Source organism: Coregonus clupeaformis, chromosome 24, assembly GCF_020615455.1.
Source record: "Coregonus clupeaformis isolate EN_2021a chromosome 24, ASM2061545v1, whole genome shotgun sequence".
Lineage (NCBI taxonomy): Eukaryota > Metazoa > Chordata > Actinopteri > Salmoniformes > Salmonidae > Coregonus > Coregonus clupeaformis.
This window is the reverse complement of record NC_059215.1, coordinates 42,003,871-42,018,874: the sequence shown is the minus strand read 5'-3', so window position 1 is coordinate 42,018,874 and position 15,004 is coordinate 42,003,871. Positions and strand designations below refer to the sequence as shown.

Genomic DNA, 15,004 nt, shown 5'->3' with positions numbered 1-15,004 from the left:
GGAAGTATGCAGAGGCCTTTAGCCTTATGCTATCCTCACCAGGGGGCAGTGATTATTTCCTGTAACAAATTCTGCATCAGCCTATCAAAGATCTTCAACTTTTTCTCCACAAACCAATTGCACTTGGCACTTTTAAATAGGTAAACTCAGCCACCAGAGGGATATATTTAAACCTCCAAATTCAAGGTTAACTTTTGTTCCCCTTTCCTTGGTCTGTCTCAATATTGCATGATCATTGCATCCTTTACTAGGCTACTTACTAACGTTTGACAAAGCTTGTTTTCGCCTATCCATTTCACACACATTCATGTGCTTTCACAGCAATAAAGATGTAGGAGGATTATACAACATGTAAGTTAATATTTTTTTAAAAATCAAGTTGCAGACGCTCGTGGTCTTGTAAAATACCTGTAATTGACCGCTTACTGCTATCACTAATTGGTTCCAAGATGCACTAAGGCGGTAAGGCCAGACACGACGAGGTACAAGTTCAAATTCCCCACAGGGCAAGGTCTTTATTTGAGGGAATAAATGCTCCACTGTTGGTCCTCGAGTCAAATAACGCATATGTGACAAAGTAGATGTTTATAAAAATTTATATAAAACGTTGTAGATGTAAGAGTAGGCCTATACGTCAGGGTTCCCCAACTGGTGTCCCGCGGGCCAAATTTGGTCTGCGGGTGGTTATATTTGGCCCCCCAAGTTTTCTGAGCCAAAAGAAAATACAAATATTGTTGGACATAAAAGACTGTAAAAACACCATGAAATCAGCTCCAAGTGATTTTAATTTGCAGGTAGCTTAGTGGTTAAGAGCGTTGTGCCAGTAACCGAAAGGTCGCTGGTTCTAATCCCCGAGCTGACTAGGTGAAAAATCTGTCGATGTGCCCTTGAGCAAGGCACTTAACCCTAATTGCTCCTGTAAGTTGCTCTGGATAAGAGCGTCTGCTAAATGACTAAAATGTAAATGTATTCCCACCCATAATAGAGAGACACGTGAATGATACATACAGTGCCTTGCAAAAGTATTCATCCCACGTGGTGTTTTTCCTATTTTGTTGCATTACAACCTGGAATTTAAATGGATTTTTATTTGGATTTCATGTAATGGACATACACAAAATAGTCCAAATTGGTGAAGTGAAATTATTTTTTTTATTTTATTTTTTATAAATAACGGAAAAGTGCTGCGTGCATATGTATTCACCACCTTTGCTATGAAGCCCCTAAATAAGATCTGGTGTAACCAATTACCTTCAGAAGTCACATAATTAGTTAAATAAAGTCCACCTGTGTGCAATCTAAGTGTCACATGATCTCAGTATATAAACACCTGTTCTGAAATGCCCCAGAGTCTGAAACACCACTAAGCAAGGGGCACCACCAAGCAAGCGGCACCATGAAGACCAAGGAACTCCCAAACAGGTCAGGGACAAAGTTGTGGAGAAGTACAGATCAGAAAATATCAGAAACTTTGAACATCCCACGGAGCACCATTAAATCCATTATAAAAAAATGGAAAGAATATGGCACCACAACAAACCTGCCAAGAGAGGGCCGCCCACCAAAACTCACGGACCAGGCAACGAGGGCATTATTCAGAGGCAACAAAGAGACCAAAGATAACCCTGAAGGAGCTGCAAAGTTCCACAGCGGAGATTGGATTATCTGTCCATACGACCACTTTAAGCCGTACACTCCACAGAGCTGGGCTTTACGGAAGAGTGGCCAGAAAAAAGCCATTGATTAAAGAAAAAAATAAGCAAACATTTGGTGTTCGCCAAAAGGCATGTGGGAGACTCCCCACACATATGGAAGAAGGTACTCTGGTCAGGTGAGACTAAAATTGAGCTTTTTGGAAATCAAGGAAAACACTATGTCTGGCGCAAACCCAACACCTCTCATCACCCCGAGCACACCATCCCCACAGTGAAGCATGGTGGTGGCAGCATCATGCTGTGGGGATTTTTTCATCGGCAGGGACTGGGAAACTGGTCAGAATTGAAGGAATGATGGATGGTGCTAAATACAGGGAAATCCTTGAGGGAAACCTGTTTCCCTCTTCCAGAGATTTGAGACTGGGACGGAGGTTCACCTTCCAGCAGGACAATGACCCTAAGCATACTGCTAAAGCGACACTCAAGTGGTTTAAGGGGAAACATTGAAACGTCTTGGAATGGCCTAGTCAAAGCCCAGACCTAAATTCAATTGAGAATCTGTGGTATGACTTAAAGATTGCTGTACACCAGCAGAACCCATCCAACTTGAAGGAGCTAGAGCAGTTTTGGCTTGAAGAATGGGCAAAAATCCCAGTGGCTAGATGTGTCAAGCTTATAGAGACATACCCCAAGAGACTTGCAGCTGTAATTGCTGCAAAAGGTGTCTCTACAAAGTATTGACTTTGGGGGGGGGTGGGGGTGAATAGTTATGCACGCTCAAGTTTTCTGTTTTTTTGTATTATTTCTTGTTTTGCATCTTCAAAGTGGTAGGCATGTTGTGTAAATCAAATGATACAAACCCCCCAAAAAATCAATTTTAATTCCAGGTTGTAAGGCAACAAAATAGGAAAAATGCTAAGGGGGGTAAATACTTTTGCAAGCCACTGTATGTAAGCAATGTTTGAAATGATTATGTTTTAGTCAAACTACTGTATATCTGTTTGGGCTTCTTGCAGTCAATTTGCAGTCTACAAATTATTTGTATTACAGTGAGGGGAAAAAAGTATTTGATCCCCTGCTGATTTTGTACGTTTGCCCACTGACAAAGACATGATTCGAATCCAGGCTCTGTCGTAGCCGGCCGTGACCGGGAGACCCATGGTGTGGCGCACAATTGGCCCAGCGTCATCCAGGGAAGGGGAGGGAATAGCCGGCAGGGATGTAGCTCAGTTGTTAGCGCATGGCGTTTGCAACGCCAGGATTGTGGGTTCGATTCCCACGGGGGGCCAGTATGAAAAATAATGTATACACTCACTAACTGTAAGTCGCTCTGGATAAGAGCGTCTGCTAAATGAATTTAAAAAATAAAATAAAGTATCAGTCTATAATTTTAATGGTAGGTTTATTTGAACAGTGAGAGAGTAACAACAACAAAATCCAGAGAAATGCATGTCAAGAATGTTATAAATTGATTTGCATTTTAATGAGGGAAATAAGTATTTGACCCCTCTGCAAAACATGACATAGTACTTGGTGGCAAAACCCTTGTTGGCAATCACAGAGGTCAGACGTTTCTTATAGTTGGCCACCAGGTTTGCACACATCTCATGAGGGATTTTGTCCCACTCTCCAAGTCATTAAGGTTTTGAGGATGAAGTTTGGCAACTCCACAGATTTTCTATGGGATTAAGGTCTGGAGACTGGCTAGGCCACTCCAGGACCTTAAAGTGCTTCTTCTTGAGCCACTCCTTTGTTGCCTTGGCCGTGTGTTTTGGGTCATTGTCATGCTGGAATATCCATCCACGACCCATTTTCAATGCCCTGGCTGAGGGAAGGAGGTTCTCACCTAAGATTTGACGGTACATGGCATCCCCATCGTCCCTTTGATGCGGTGAAGTTGTCCTGTCCCCTTAGCAGAAAACAACCCCAAAGCATAATGTTTACACCTCCATGTTTGATGGTGGGGATGGTGTTCTTGGGGTCATAGGCAGCATTCCTCCTCCTGCAAACACGGCAAGTTGAGTTGATGCCAAAGAGCTCGATTTTGGTCTCATCTGACCACAACACTTCCACCCAGTTCTCCTTTGAATCATTCAGATGTTCATTGGCAAACTTCAGACGGGGCTGTATCTGTGCTTTCTTGAGCAGGGGGACCTTGTGGGTGCTGCAGGATTTCAGTCCTTCACGGCGTAGTGTGTTACCAATTGTTTTCTTGGTGACTATGGTCCCAGCTGCCTTGAGATCATTGACAAGATCCTCCCGTAGTTCTGGGCTGATTCCTCACCGTTCTCATGATCATTGCAACTCCACGAGGTGAGATCTTGCCCCAGGCCGAGGGAGATTGACAGTTCTTCTGTGTTTCTTTCATTTGCAAATAATCGCACCAACTGTTGTCACTTTCTCACCAAGCTGCTTGGCGATGGTCTTGTAGCCCATTCAAGCCTTGTGTAGGTCTACAATCTTGTCCCTGACATCATTGGAGAGCTCTTTGGTCTTGGCCATGGTGGAGAGTTTGGAATCTGATTGATTGATTGCTTCTGTGGACAGGTGTCTTTTATACAGGTAACAAACTGAGATTAGGAGTACTCCCTTTAAGAGTGTGCTCCTAATCTCAGCTCCTTACCTGTATAAAAGACACCTGGGAGCCAGAAATCTTTCTGATTGAGAGGGGGTCAAACACTTATTTCCCTAATTAAAATGCAACTCAATTTATAACATTTTTCACATGCGTTTTTCTGGATTTTGTTGTTGTTATACTGTCTCTCACTGTTCAAATAAACCTACCATTAAAATTATAGACTGATCATTTCTTTGTCAGTGGGCAAATGTACAAAATCAGCAGGGGATCAAATACTTTTTTCCCTCACTGTATGTTCCGGCCCCCCGACCATCTGTTCCAGAAAAAATCGGCCCGCAGCTGAATCTAGTTGATGATCCCTGGTCTATGTGATATAGCCTATAGTAGCGACAATTATTTATGTAACAGTGCCAGTAGCCTATATGCCTAGTGATGCACACTCACTCACACAAAACACACACAAGTTATCACACACACACACCTCATACTCACAAACACACGCACACACACTCACACATGCACACACACACACACACACATATACACACACAGCCAACGCTGCTGTCCCATGTTATAGAGACGTTAAACCACTGGACACTTCCCGTTTCACACTGTGTATTTAAATACTATATTCTCGACATAGCTCATTCTACCATTTCTACTACTGTATGCAAGAAAATGCAAAATCCAGTATTTACAGTGGGGGAAAAAAGTATTTAGTCAGCCACCAATTGTGCAAGTTCTCCCACTTAAAAAGATGAGAGAGGCCTGTAATTTTCATCATAGGTACACGTCAACTATGACAGACAAATTGAGAAAAAAAATTCCAGAAAATCACATTGTAGGATTTTTAATGAATTTATTTGCAAATGATGGTGGAAAATAAGTATTTGGTCACATACAAACAAGCAAGATTTCTGGTTCTCACAGACCTGTAACTTCTTCTTTAAGAGGCTCCTCTGTCCTCCACTCGTTACCTGTATTAATGGCACCTGTTTGAACTTGTTATCAGTATAAAAGACACCTGTCCACAACCTCAAACAGTCACACTCCAAACTCCACTATGGCCAAGACCAAAGAGCTGTCAAAGGACACCAGAAACAAAATTATAGACCTGCACCAGGCTGGAAAGACTGAATCTGCAATAGGTAAGCAGCTTGGTTTGAAGAAATCAACTGTGGGAGCAATTATTAGGAAATGGAAGACATACAAGACCACTGATAATCTCCCTCGATCTGGGGCTCCACGCAATATCTCACCCCGTGGGGTCAAAATGATCACAAGAACGGTGAGCAAAAATCCCAAAACCACACGGTGGGACCTAGTGAATGACCTGCAGAGAGCTGGGACCAAAGTAACAAAGCCTACTATCAGTAACACACTACGCCGCCAGGGACTCAAATCCTGCAGACCCAGACGTGTCCCCCTGCTTAAGCCAGTACATGTCCAGGCCCGTCTGAAGTTTGCTAGAGTGCATTTGGATGATCCAGAAGAGGATTGGGAGAATGTCATATGGTCAGATGAAACCAAAATATAACTTTTTGTTAAAAACTCAACTTGTCGTGTTTGGAGGACAAAGAATGCTGAGTTGCATCCAAAGAACACCATACCTACTGTGAAGCATTACATTTACATTTTACATTTTAGTCATTTAGCAGACGCTCTTATCCAGAGCGACTTACAGTTAGTGAGTGCATCCATTTTTTTTTAAATTTTAAAATTTAATTTTAATTTTTTTCATACTGGCCCCCCGTGGGAATCGAACCCACAACCCTGGCGTTGCAAATGCCATGCTCTACCAACTGAGCTACATCCCTGCTGGCCATTCCCTCCCGTACCCTGGACGACGCTGGGCCAATTGTGCGCCGCCCCATGGGTCTCCCGGTCACGGCCAGCTACGACAGAGCCTGGATTCGAACCAGGATCTCTAGTGGCACAGCTAGCACTGCGATGCAGTGGGGTGGAGCATGGGGGTGGAAGCATGGGGGTGGAAACATCATGCTTTGGGGCTGTTTTTCTGCAAAGGGACCAGGACGACTGATCCGTGTAAAGGAAAGAATGAATGGGGCCATGTATCGTGAGATTTTGAGTGAAAACCTCCTTCCATCAGCAAGGGCATTGAAGATGAAACGTGGCTGGGTCTTTCAGCATGACAATGATCCCAAACACGCCGCCCGGGCAATGAAGGAGTGGCTTCGTAAGAAGCATTTCAAGGTCCTGGAGTGGCCTAGCCAGTCTTCAGATCTCAACCCCATAGAAAATCTTTGGAGGGAGTTGAAAGTTCGTGTTGCCCAGCAACAGCCCCAAAACATCACTGATCTAGAGGAGATCTGCATGGAGGAATGGGCCAAAATACCAGCAACAGTGTGTGAAAACCTTGTGAAGATTTACAGAAAACGTTTGACCTGTGTCATTGCCAACAAAGGGTATATAACAAAGTATTGAGAAACTTTTGTTATTGACCAAATACTTATTTTCCACCATAATTTGCAAATAAATTCATAAAAAATCCTACAATGTGATTTTCTGGAATTTTTTTTCTCATTTTGTCTGTCATAGTTCACGTGTACCTATGATGAAAATTACAGGCCTCTCTCATCTTTTTAAGTGGGAGAACTTGCACAATTGGTGGCTGACTAAATACTTTTTTCCCCCACTGTAAATAAATATGCGGTGTGTTTAAATTGCATTTTAGTTACACTGTTTGACACACACCGCATGTTTAATTATATACTGGATTCTTGACATAGCTCACTCTAACATATATTTATTTCTGTGCAAATCATTCTTAGTATATCTTATGTAAATTCATCTGGTGTACATACGTATTGATTGCATTTGGATTACTGTTACAGTGCTATTTGAGTTGTTGATAATTTGTTGTATATTTCAAATTTTTTATTATTTGTTTAACATTTTACTGCATTGTTTGGAGCTGGTACCATAAGCCTTATGCTGCACCCGCTATAAGATCTGCTAAACTGTGTATGCGAGCAATAAACTTTGATTTGATGCGTCGGTCTGCAGGACAAAATTTGCCTGGTTATGTAATTGATCACGTGCAACTACGTCAACGATTTTAATTGGCTGTTGCTTATTAAACTTGAACTAAAACTTAAACTTGTTCTAATGTTCGCAACTCTGGCCCTGGAGTGGCAACCCTCATATACAGTCTATGGGTTAACCAGCCAAGTTTGACCAGCCAAGTTTGGTGTGATTTCTATTTTTTGCTGCTTATCAGGATGACAATAGGTTGTCATTTGTCACCCGCTGACGTGACATTAATATTTACGATTCTGACATTTATTTCATTATACGTAAATAAAAAAGACAATATCCAAATGTAAATGTTTAGCTATTATTAATATCATGAATTTGGCGTACTATTTATAGGGCTAGGTGCAAGCTGCCAAGTAATAGGGTATTAGAAGTACTGACTCCTTTATTAAGGAAATGTGTTACAGGAGGGGGTCGCAGTTCCGGAGCGATCCACTAGGTGTCCTCCTCCGATAACCTTGGGCACCTCCTCACTCACAGTCTGGACTAATCATGATCCTATTGGTGTCACCTGTGTCTACCGGTTAACCTGTGTATTTATGCCCTCACTTCCATGTGTTCCCTTGCTCAGTTTTCTCTGCTAGTTTCTCTATGCTCAGCAGTACTAATCAGTGTCTGATCGGAGAAGTATGTACAGGTACTCAAAAAGTGTTCTTCCTGTTTCTTTATTATGTCAGTCGTAGTTACTATTTCGTATTTTGGCTGTCAGCCTGTTTTTGGAGACTTATTTGCTCCACCTTTATTTTATCATGTTAAGTCTGTTATTTTGTGTCCTGGCTTCGGGACCACCAGTAAAGATCCTTGTTTCACCATCTCTGCCTACTGCCTACTAGTAGTCTATCCTGCACCGCACCTTGGTCACACCTCTCACCAACCCTTACAGAAATGCTCTAGCTATCTAACTAATGTTAGCTATATGCTTCTGAGTATGACTAGCTAGCTATCATGATTGGTTATATTGTGTTTGGTCTGAAAGGCAAAAAAAAAATACATTGCTTTTTGAAGGAAGCCTGCAAATTGTTGCACAGTTTAAACTAAACTAAGATATAGTTTTGTCAATCAAAATCATACCCAGCAAATTACCAGTGTTACCTAGTGTTGATTTTTCAGTGTAACATTTCTAGTGTTGATTCGGGTGTTAAATCATCTCTTTAAGTGTTACATTAACACTCATTGGTGTAAAAGAACCCCAGTGTTGGTGTTAAAAACTAGAGTTGAGTTTGAGAATGTGATTGTGTCAGTTTCTCTGTGGAGAGTAAAACCTTCCCATCAAAACCACGCCCATCATTATGATATTTCTCAGCCTGCTCTACTGCAGTGAGATTTTTAGGGGTTCAAGTGAAGCCGGGAAACCTATTGTTATTCTCAGAAATATTTTCCTTGACATGGTCAAAAAACTAAACCATAGATTGGTAACTTTTTTTCTAAACTGAACTAAAATATAAACGCAACATGTGTTGGCCCCATGTTTCATGAGCTGAAATAAAAGATCCCCAAAATGTTCCATACGCACAAAACGCATATTTCTCTCAAATTTTGTGCACAAATTTGTTTACATCCCTTTTTAGTGAGCATTTCTCCTTTGCCAAGATAAACCATCCACCTGACAGGTGTGGCATATCAAGAAGCTGATTAAACAGCATGATCATTACACAGGTGCACCTTGTACTGGGGACAATAAAAGGCCACTCTAAAATGTGCAGTTTTGTCACAACACAATGCCACAGATGTCTCAAGTTTTCAGGGAATTTAATGTTAATTTCTCTACCATAAGCCGCCTCCAACGTCATTTTAGAGAATTTGGCAGTACGTCCAACCAGCCTCACAACCGCAGACCATGTGTAACCACGCCAGCCCAGGACCTCCACATGCGGGATCATCTGAGACCAGCCACATGGTCAGCTGATGAAACTGTGGGTTTGCACTACCAAATAATTTCTGCACAAACTGTCAGAAACCATCTCAGAGAAGCTCATCTGAGTGCTTGTCGTCCTCACCAGGGTCTTGACCTGACTGCAGTTCGGCGTCGTAACTGACTTCAGTGGGCAAATACGCACCTTCGATGGCCACTTGCACGCTGGAGAAGTGTGCTCTTCACAGATGAATCCCAGTTTCAACTGCACCAGATGTCAGACAGCGTGTATGGCGTTGTGTGGGCAAGTGGTTTGCTGATGTCAATTTTGTGAACAGAGTGCCCCATGGTGGCGGTTGGGTTATGGTATGGGCAGGCTTAAGCTACGGACAACAAACACAATTGCATTTTATCTATGGCAATTTGAATGCACAGAGATACTGTTATGAGATCCTGAGGCCCATTGTCGTGCCATTCATCCGCCGCCATTACCTCATGTTTCAGCATGATAATACACCATGTTGCATGGATCAGTACACAATTCCTGGAAGCTGAAAATATCCCACTTCTTCCATGGCCTGCATACATGTCACCCTTTGAGCACCAGACATGTCACCCATTGAACATGTTTGGGATGCTCTGGATCGACGTGTACGACAGCGTGTTCCAGTTCCTGCCAATATCCAGCAACTTCTCACAGCCATTGAAGAGGAGTGGGACAACATTCCACAGGTCACAAACAACAGCCTGATCAACTCCATGCAAAGTAGATGTGTGCTGCATGAGGCAAATGGTGGTCAAACCAGATACTGACTGGTTTTCTGATCCACACCCAACCTTCTTTTTAAGGTGTCTGTGACCAAACAGATGCATATCTGTATTCCCAGTCATCTGAAATCCATAGATTAGGGCCGAATGTATGTATTTAAATTGACTGATTTCCTTATATGAACTGTAACTCAGTAAACTCTTTTAAATTGTTGCATGTTGCGTTTATATGTGGTCCTCTGTAGCTCAGCTGGTAGAGCACGGCGCTTGTAACGCCAAGGTAGTGGGTTCGATCCCCGGGACCAGCCATACACAAAAAAATAATAATGCATGCATGCATGACTGTAAGTCGCTTTGGATAAAAGCGTCTGCTAAATGGCATATTATATTATATATTTTTGTTCAGTGTATTTTCATATTTTCCTCAGTGCACAAATAGGCCTACATAATTTAGTCAAAGACGGATACATGTATTTAAGTTAATCCAATGTCCTCCTGTTGTTGCCTGTATGTCACGATCGTCGGATATAGAGGACCAAGGCGCAGCGTGGAAGGTGAACATACTTATTTATTAAATGATACACGAACAAATCGATACGTGACGTCCACAGGTGCAAAACACAAACCAACACGGAACAAGATCCCACAAACACACCACCTGACTAAATATGGTTCCCAATCAGAGACAACCAGCAACAGCTGATACTCGTTGCCTCTGATGGAGAACCACTCTGGCCAACATAGATATACAAAAACTAGACTAGACACGAGCACAAAACATAAACTCTACACACCCTGGCTCAACTTAAAAGAGTCCCTAGAGCCAGGGCGTGACACTGTAGAGTCAGAGCAGGGGGTCCAGCTGCCCCCTGGCCACCCAATGCCCCCTGCTGGCCAGCCGGTGGGCTCCAAATGTGCCTTCCTGGTGGCTGAAATTGTGCAGAAGAACACCAGCGTGGTGAGGGAGGCCCGCATCGAGTTGTCAGAGGACATACAGGACAGGAGCACAGTCCACATAAGTAAACATTTGACCGGTCTTTGACCTTTTCCACTCAGTTGTGTAAGCAGAGGTCATTTATGTGTGTGTTAGGAGAGCTTGGTATGGATAGTCACCTTTCAAGAAATCCCAGGACATTTGTCATACAACAACTATTCCAGTATAACTATTAGTATAGGAAAAGCTACCTAGGTGAGATGGAAGTGGTTTTGCCACTGTAGGAGTCTAGTCGATCACCTCTTTTTAACAGTGTTTATCCCCCTTTATTGATACAGAGCTGTCTGAGTCCAAGGTGTATCCCACTGTGGTGGACCCGATCAATAATGACAGAGCAGACTCAGGCACCCTGAAGAACATGCTGAAACAGCGCCCCCCTAAGATCTCTCACTTACTGCGAGACAATCTGCCCAAAGGTAAGCACCTGCTCACATGTATCCTGGTACACTTGTGGCTACATATTATATTTTTGTGTAACAACTGTTTGGGCATCCCTGATTTTAGAAAGACACTGCATCCAAACTACAGTCACACGACCCAATGTATTTATCTTGCAGCGTCTGCCAACTTCCACTATGGCAAGTTCTTTAAGAAGAAGATCGACGCCAGGAAGAAGGATCACAGCTACCGGGTGTTTTAGACAGTGAACCGGCGCGCCACGTCCTTCCCCATGGCAGACGACTACTCCGTGTCACTCCTCATAAACGACTACCTAGGCATGAGCCGACACCCCAGCATGTTCGAGGCCATCATGTGTGTGGGGCAGGCAGGTCACAGGAACTGTAGATGGTTGATTAAGGAGGATGATGGTTTAAGATGGATGGAGGTTGACTAGACAGGCATGCAGTTATAACACTGTTTTTATCTTAGAAATGTGTAGTTCCACTCATAGTTTTCCAGACAAGACGACAATCAATTATCAAAGGCCTCTCTTCTCCTTCTTCAGGGATACATTACAGAAGCACGGTGCGTGAGCAGGAGGAACACGGAACATCTCATGGACCAGTAAGTTCCACGTGGACTTGGAGTACGAGCTGGCTGCTCTTCACTTCCTGCTTTTGTGGCCAATGACTCTGTTCACTCTGGCTGATGCTGCCAGGTACTAACTCAAATGTAGTAGTTTTTCATATCCTTCTTCTTCCTGTGTTCTGTAATAGCTCATGGACAAAATGAGCTCTTAATTATCTGCTTTAAAAACGCCCTGGTGGACACTGTGCTCTCCTACGCAGAAGGCTTTATCTTCACCTCGCTGCCCCCCATGCTGCTGGCCGGGGCCCGGGAGTACATCCAGACCCTGAAGGGGTAGGAACCAGAGGAACGTCAAGCTGCTGCACCAGATGCTGATGTACTCAGGCCACAGTCCACTGCCCCAGCCACATCATCCCTGTCAGGGTAAGACTGGTCTGTTAACCGAGATTCAAACCATGGAAACGAGAGAAGAAAATTCTATCAACAATGGCTGTTATATTTCATCCCTGAAGAAAACGTGTTATGTTATCACCTGATGATTCATATTTGACCCCTTATTGCAGGTGGCGGACGCTGCGAAGAACACAGAGGTTTTGTGACGACATGATGTCTCGCTACAACATCTACGTGCTAGCCATCAACTACCCCACGGTGGCCCGGGGAGAGGAAGGAGGTAGGTCTGGAGCTGAAGCCTCTCTCGTCAGGGGAGTGTAACTTCTGCCAGCAGCCTCTCCACTTTGAACTGATGACCGAGAGAGAGAAGTCGTTCTTCTCTGGCATGAGTCACATGATATCAGCCAACCCCAGAAACGATATACCTCTTCCCCATATCAAATATCTATTTAAGATATTTGTTCTCTTATCTATGTATAATTCTATCACAATATATGAAATATTCTTATTTACAAGTAAATGTTTGGGGAAAGTTATGCTTTTGCTATTGTGTTTTTGGAGCAACTATTCTGTTAATACAATTTATGTTGAAAAGATAAGGTCAGGGTTTACAGGAAATTTTTTATTTTTCTTATCACTTTGGTAGTGGAAAATTATTTAACATTATCTCAACCAAATATCAGCTTTGACAAACATTAAATATGCCCTCTGCTCTGCCACACTTCACCAGAGTGATTTAGCTAATCTGAAACCACTGTGAGAACACACTTCTGATAACTATTTTCTCTACTAATGTTATCATTTTATTCTGACATGGAGGACCTGGATACAGTTGGTCCTAGGGAATAGGACCTACGCGCATTCAATGTTTTTCAGAAGTTGCAAATGCATTTCTATGTCAATATGTCAGTCATTTTAGCTCTGGTATGGGGTGTGCCTATTCCCCTAACAACACCCTTGAGCCAACACCTAAATCATAGTAAAATCCCCCTCTTAACTGTGTTTCAACATGTTGAAGAATGTAGCATTGTGCCCCCTCACACACTTCCATTTTACTTTGGCCCTTCAATATTTGCTCCTTTAACATTAGCAAAAGGCTCTCAGGCGGAGCAGAACAAGTCACCTCTTGAATTGACTATACTCATTCACTGTTTTCATTCTAACTAATCTAGGTTTAGAGGGCTTCAAATGGATAGTCAACACTCCAGCATATTACACATTAGTGCTTAACAGATTCAGAAAACTTGAATGTCCTCAAAGAGTCAATTCATTTTGCAGCATTCACAATACATACAGACCAAATCACATTAAAAAACAACATTAAAATAGCAAAGGATATATAAGCAGGTAGACAGGATAAGTGCAGGTTCATTATCGAAATGTCAAAAATGGCCTGCTTGTACATGTTAATTAATGTGCTAAAGTGCTATTAGTCCAACATTGTATTAAGTTGCAGTATTGCATTTGGAATTAAAGAGTCCCTAGGCTCTGTTTGTTTTGACTTTTGGTTGTCTATACTTGCAGCCAGAGAGGAGGTGCTGGAATTTGGGGTGGAGTGGGTGGTAAGTGTCAAATGCTAGTGTTGGCCTTCTGGAGGGCTCTGCCCAGGTAGAGCGATGACAGCTCTTGCGGTTGCTGCCCCATGATTTTTCCGCAAGTCCTGACTATCTTGCTCAGCCAATTTTTCTGTGCGACCTTGGCATAAGCTTGAGAGGCAACTTGCAATTTCCATTTGTTCCTTAGTACTTTTACACTTCATATTCATAAGGCGACTTGGTCATGAGTCCCTTTATTACATGGGTCACTACTTGGGGTTCCATTTGACATACTATCAAATTTGTGAATTTCATTGAGATAGTAGCATATTATCACTGCATAGTGTAGCTGATCAGTACATTCAACATGCCTTTCTTATTTCTACCAGAGGGAGGACCAGTGCACCTTATTTCAAGGAGTTGGGTTGCCTCATCTACTGTGAGTGCGGCAACTGCAATGTGACACTAGACGGGAATAATGCAACATGTAACATCTCCTTGGTTTGAAGCTACAGTGAGGGAAAAAAGTATTTGATCCCCTGCTGATTTTGTACGTTTGCCCACTGACAAAGACATCATCAGTCTATAATTTTAATGGTAGCTTTATTTGAACAGTGAGAGACAGAATAACAACAAAAAAATCCAGAAAAACGCATGTCAAAAATGTTATAAATTGATTTGCATTTTAATGAGGGAAATAAGTATTAGACCCCTCTGCAAAACATGACTTAGTACTTGGTGGCAAAACCCTTGTTGGCAATCACAGAGGTCAGACATTTCTTGTAGTTGGCCACCAGGTTTGCACACATCTCAGGAGGGATTTTGTCCCACTCCTCTTTGCAGATCTTCTCCAAGTCATTAAGGTTTCGAGGCTGACGTTTGGCAACTCAAACCTTCAGCTCCCTCCACAGATTTTCTATGGGATTAAGGTCTGGAGACTGACTAGGCTACTCCAGGACCTTAATGTGCTTCTTCTTGAGCCACTCCTTTGTTGCCTTGGCTGTGTGTTTTGGGTCATTGTCATGCTGGAATACCCATCCACGACCCATTTTCAATGCCCTGGCTGAGGGAAGGAGGTTCTCACCTAAGATTTGACGGTACATAGCCCCGTCCATCGTCCCTTTGATGCGGTGAAGTTGTCCTGTCCCCTTAGCAGAAAAACACCCCCAAAGCATAATGTTTCCACCTCCATGTTTGACGGTG

At 42.8% G+C, this 15,004-nt stretch overlaps 1 pseudogene; it reads left to right on the top strand.

The window, feature by feature from the left end:
* LOC121537291 overlaps positions 1–14,352 on the top strand; it is a 31,382-nt pseudogene extending 17,030 nt beyond the window's left edge.
* The last annotated feature ends 652 nt before the right edge of the window (positions 14,353–15,004 follow it).